Source organism: Pinus tabuliformis, chromosome 2_1 (assembly GCF_031772625.1).
Source record: "Pinus tabuliformis cultivar Carrire ecotype Pingquan chromosome 2_1, CPIR1, whole genome shotgun sequence".
In the NCBI taxonomy this organism is placed as follows: domain Eukaryota; kingdom Viridiplantae; phylum Streptophyta; class Pinopsida; order Pinales; family Pinaceae; genus Pinus; species Pinus tabuliformis.
Window position 1 is genome coordinate 288268052 of NC_142299.1, and position 6292 is coordinate 288274343.

At 33.6% G+C, this 6292-nt stretch overlaps 1 pseudogene; it reads right to left on the reverse strand.

Annotated features, from left to right (window-relative positions):
- Window positions 1-4022: 4022 nt before the first annotated feature.
- Window positions 4023-4644, reverse strand: LOC149199911 (2-methyl-6-phytyl-1,4-hydroquinone methyltransferase, chloroplastic pseudogene; annotated as a pseudogene).
- Window positions 4645-6292: the final 1648 nt, after the last annotated feature.

Here is a 6292-nt window from a genome sequence, read left to right on the forward strand (position 1 = left end):
TCATTTTGCTAGATGTTGCAAGGTTGGCAATGCATTGTTGGGTATATGTTAGGTCATAGTAGTTCTGGTTGCAATTAAAGTGACATTAGTTTGACGAACTATGGTCACGAGTTTGACTTTGTGTTGGAATTAGTCACTTCAACAAAAGACATTGGAACTAGTCAATTCAACAAAAGACATATTTATTTGCATGAAGTATTGACTATCAGATATGATGAAGACATGACGGAAAAGATTTCTTTAGAAGATAGTGGTTAGAGCTACACTAGAGATTAAAAGTTGATGCTCAACTTTTTGTGAGTTTGTTATTGTATTTATAATGTTTTGGTAAAATTTTATATAAATAATCAATCAATGAATAGATTAACATAATTTAAATTAGTGGTTCTCGATGTTCTTCAGTGTCGAGAGAAAATATGCTACTTTAATTATGTGAGTTTTTTATATGATGATGGGTCTTGTTGTGCTTCTAGCTTCAAGAAGCATCGGTTACAAGCTATTTTTCTGAATATGTAAGTGTGTATGTAAATAACGACTATTTGTTTAATTGACTGTTGAATATCTTCAGTACCTAGACAACTTATATAAATTTCAAAATTGTAGTTCGTTGCATTTTGATAGATGGAAGTTAGTCCATAAAGTAGTTCAGTATCGAGATTTTCCTTCAGGAGGTCAAGAATTGTCAATTCTACAAAGTTCATGAATGATGGTTAGAGGCAGATATGTTTTAAATGGAGGTCAAGTTGTAGCTCGGTGGCACTGAGGAAAGAGTAGTGTCTATGAGATTCCAGGGTGAATGTGCCATGCTGAGGAAGACTAATCAAACAATGATTAATTGTGTTGTTGTAATATGTATTGTAGTTTGTATTTTGCATGTAAGCATTGAGGGAGGGACTTGGAAAATAATACTTTCATGTTGAGTTTGGAGTTGGTTTTAGATTTGTAGGTGTTTGTTGAGATATCTTCTTAACTCCTATCTCTATTGTTAGAATTAGTTAGATCTCAATCGAGTTATATATATGTAACATATTTGTGAATGAAAATGGCTAATTCTTTTTATGTGGGCAAATTACATTTCCTTTCTAGACCACCTTACTACCAAGGTTACCATGCAACTCCACTTTGCTACTAGGGTTACCCTCCGTGTCAAGGCTACCCACCCTATAACGAATACCCTCATTTCTAGGGATACCCACCTTTCCAAAGTTATCCTCCCATTGTTCCTGCAACGTAGAAATCACCTAGGAGGAATCGTAGAGTCAAGATCCGTTTTTGGTGAGCTCCTTTGGCGAAGGTCTTAGCAGTTTGTTGGAGATATTATTAGTAATGCCAATTTTGATGAAGTTTCATCATTTGGTGGGAAGGACTGGAGTGAGAAGAATGTAATTTTAACAAACAAAGTTCATTTAATAGATGAAATGGTATTTTATGCAGAATTTGTTGAAATTATTTGAAGTAGGATTGTAATTTCTTATTTAAAATGAGATTTTAATAGATAATTCAAAATTTATAAACTATCAAGTGCACCAAATGTTGCAAAGGAAACTCCATAAGTCAATAGCATATGGGAAAAGAGCATAGATGGAGACAAATGTGATATGTTACTATTTGAGTGAGAGAAATCTTAATATTATTCAATAAGGTCTTCAAATATGATGTTAAACAACATAGATTTGTTGCAATGTAAGTGCTATGATACCTTAACATGTCACAATAGGGATTTTATTAGCTAGATTATCTATTAACAACCTTGGATATTGCAATACTTAGCTCACTAGAATACATCTTAAAATTGCTACTACTACAGTTAAGCTATGCTCGACTTAGTGAGTGTTAGCATAATGAAAAGGAATGACATAGATCCCATGAAATGAATATGGAATAACAATAGAAAAGCCACATAATGCAACACCATGCAAGCAACACTTACCCTACAGAAGTCAAATGTGGGTGAAATCTCCAGCAACATGAAGGACTGCATATTACAAGTTATTCTTAATTAATAGTAGAGGGAAAAATAGAACAAGGAAATGGTTGAAGATATTTGGGAATATATGGCCATGAATGAGAATAACCCTCCATTACATTATTAAATATTCCAACTACACATCTTAAAAATACAAAATTATAACCCCACACAAAAAACACAATTTCATTTTCATTCATAGAAGTCAACTGTCCAAATTCAAAATCAACTTCCAAACATCCTAAATAAGATAGACGGAGAAGCTAGTAATCTTTTCCTTGCCTACTCAACAATTAGATAAATATCTTGTCCTAGTCTAATTAAGAATTAGATAAATAATCAATATTCCAATACAAATAACAAATCCATTATATATGTGGAACTAATATTCCCATCCACATAACAAATGTATTATATATGGAACTAATCGAAACAAACAAAATAAGGGATTTTTTTTCATTTTTACTTTAATATGCTTTCACTTTCATTGAACTTGAACCACATTCCACACTCACATGAACCCCACCCAAAATAATAAAAAACCCATTCATATATCCTTAGTTTTAATTTCCAAAAGTTAAAACACATTCTTCTCAACTCACTAACATCATGGAAGGATTGTAAAGATTAGTTTCCAAAATTTAAAACACATTCTTATCAATTCACTAGCGTCATGGAGACGTGTGTTTCTTTACATAAAATAATATCATTTATGCAAGTTCTTTATTTTTATTTAAAGGCAACTAATCCTCTACAAACCACAATGACTAGACTCCATGTAATTTATTGAAGGAAGAATTGAAGACATGGACTAGGAAAAACTATTATAACTTATTGAGTAGTGACCATATGAATAGTCAAATCTACCACTCATGAACTGGAAAACAAAGAATAAATTACTAACGTAAGCATTGTACTAATATTGTTGAAAATTATGAATTCCATTTAACATACTTCAAATATACAAGTGGTTTAATTCTCATTTGTAACCCCACGTTTTGTCACATCATCACACTAATTTCACAAAAATTTCACTCGGGGCTCCCTGCTTTCGCATCAAATATTCTTGATCTAAAACAATAAGCAAGATACATTCAATACACAACTAATTCATAGCACGAGCTCGAAACAAACAAATGGAATGTTGGACATATTCAAAAGATACCAACTCCCCCCAATGAAATCTGTAGATACCACATCATCCTTTGTGTAACCAAGAATTCCTTTCAAATTTCCTTCAGATTCCAAAGTTTGTTGTTTCAAATAGATTTGTATAACTAATTGAAACCTTCCAAATCATGGAGAAACAAGCACAAACACAATGTCTCTTCATGTTAAAACTAGATACCATAAAAGCATTAATTGAATGTATTTCTCTAGGTATGCAACTATTTGAATCGACAGTAATTTGATATTTGGCTTAAATGAACTTATAATTCTTCTTCAAGGAACTGGAATCAGAATGGGCATGCAACTCTTCCATATGAAATTTTGGATTTAGATAAATTTAACCAAAAAAAGAATTATACAGAGCATAATTCTGCATAATTTTGAACATCATCATTTTGATGTTTCTTTCTCTTCTAGTGGGTATGAAAAGATGATTATTGGCAATAATATCTCCTTAAGAAAGGTAAATACAACCCATTTGATAGTGATGGCTCTTTTTAGTTTCATTAGTGAGGTTTTTTCATATTGACATTTGGTGACTGTTGTTGACATCTCTTACCTTTGTTTGTCTGAAATCATTAGGGAATATCAATAAATAAGTGGTACAGAATCAATAGGGGCATGTGTCAAAGTCATGCAGATGGATTAACTAAAGAAAACACTCATATTATTTTCAACTGTCACTTTGATGTGTCTTTAATCATGAAGCTCTCAAACTTGATTATCATAGGCATAAAACAAAAATTGTTGTTAGAATAATTATTCATCTATTTCTAGTCTATAATTGGAATATAATGTTTAGGCTTGTGTCTTCGATTTTCAGTAAAAATAAATAAATAAAAGTAATATGGCTTCGTAGATGTAACAAAAAGAAAAGGGACATCCTTCAAGAAAAAACATATATATCTGCATAATCTGTTGGAAATAAGAGATCCTCTACATCGCCCTCCACAATTTTTCATTCCTTGAGAGGATCATTTTGTTTTGATTTGGCAATTTGATGGGGTGACTGGTCCAAAATGGTGACACTCTCTACATCAACCTATTTAACTATGCCTGATTTGGTAAATTCAATGTTGCCTCTGACATCTACAACAATCAGGTCTTTGTTATAAAGGTGTGCAAGCTCAAGGGCATCTTCTCTCATGTCTTTTGTCTAGTGTCTAATATTAATAACATGGTCATATATGATGGAGAGGAATCTATAGAACCAAAATGCCTCTTTCTTATGTTGAATAATGTGTGGCTATGAAGTCAGTCTAAATGAAGATATACTGCACCTAGATAGTCTTGGATCAATTTTTCTCCTATTTTTCAATTTTGGCATTGGTAAATATAATCGTGGTGAAAATAATCCACTAATGTGTTCATTGGGAGAATTCAATCCATAGTTATTAGCTTTAAAAGAGTTCATTCCGCAATGAAACTAGGAACTCCTATTGCATGGATTTGAAGGGTTTTCTTGAAGAATGTGCTAAGATCGCAGCGCCACTACTTGCAATGGCCATGGAGATATTTACTCTTCAATTCAAAGAGTAGATTGGAGATCAATTTTTCAATAAGGCCCAATTTTTCTACAATGATAAGGAGCAAAGATTGAAGTTAACCCATGTTAGAAGAAATCTTGGAAACTTTCTAAGAAAAACAAAATAACTAAGACTGAAATGCATGAAATTTGAAACATATTGCTTCTATTTTTCCATCCACCCACCGATATGGATGCCATCCACTTTGTGTTCCCCTATAATGATCTTGAGGAGAATCCTCCCTATGGAGAAACATTCTTTGGAACAACCACAGGCAGATATGATGACAGAAGACTCTCCGTAGACTTCTTCAGTATGTTAATTAATTCTAGTTACTATGTAATTTGATGTTGTTGCTCATTTTTGTTTGCTGAAACCATAAATATATATTTCATTGAAAAAAGTGTCAATGTTGTAGCCAAGGGACCGGGATTATTGTTTCTAAGTCCATATTTGCAATCTGTGAGTTCAAATTTCAGGGTTGGAGCCATTTTTTCTACGGAAGGTGCCACTACTCATGACACTAATTCCTTCATCACTCCCACCAATCTCACTATTCAGATCAAGGAGTTCAATGTTTTTAAGCAACAAGTTCTTGTAACACCCTCCTCCCACAATCTAAATGGTAGACTGGGGTAAACATGTGATAAAGAGTTACTATGATATGATTCAACTACCTAAGTGCAGTTACAGAAGTGGAATTGGTGAACCAACACCTTGCAAACCTCCCTCAGGTGCTATAGGGCCCCCAAGAGCTAATCTACCACTCCATGTGCCCAACCCCTAAATTAACCTTTATTTTCAATGAATTAAACCCCCATTCACTCGCATGACATGCACATGCATGTGATGAGGACCCTCCAGTCGCTCCCATAATGCCTGCAAGGAAGAGACTGTAGTATTTTTCAGCCAATTCTATGCGAGAGACTAAGCGATTTAAGCCACCTTTTGAGAGGTAGTCTCCAAACCACTGTCATGAACTTGATGAGAATTTTAAAGACAATAAATGACACCAACTCAAATCCTCTCACACAAAACTTGATCAAGGAAATTGCCTAACTAAGCCTAACCATGACAAAAATTTCATCGAACACATTGTGCACATGTAATCTACAGGCTATAATGACATATCTGAGCATAGGGGCCTCATAATTATCTGAGATTCGTGAGGAAGAATTGATGCCTTCTCACATTAGCTACATTATCATCTATTAGGTCATATATTCATTATCCATTCATTTATCAAAAGAAACATGATGTGATCCATACATCATAACTATCATAAAACATGCTCATAACCAACTTATATCCAAAAGAAATAAGAAGGATACAACAACCATAAATACCACATATCAACTAGTACATTTACACATAAAATACCAAGGAGAAGGAACTCTTATTAATAAATGCATAATCCAACTAGGTATGGGACTTCCATGAACCACCTAACTATAGATTGGTTGAACCAAATATTTCTTTCAACCAATCGCGCTCATGCCATATTCCAAGCATGAATGTGGGACTCATAACCAAAACTCAACCAGGGCTTCTTTGGGTTATACCACCTCGGCCTCATTAATAGAACCAGGCTCTACCATAATCCTGAATATATCACTAGGAAAAAACAATG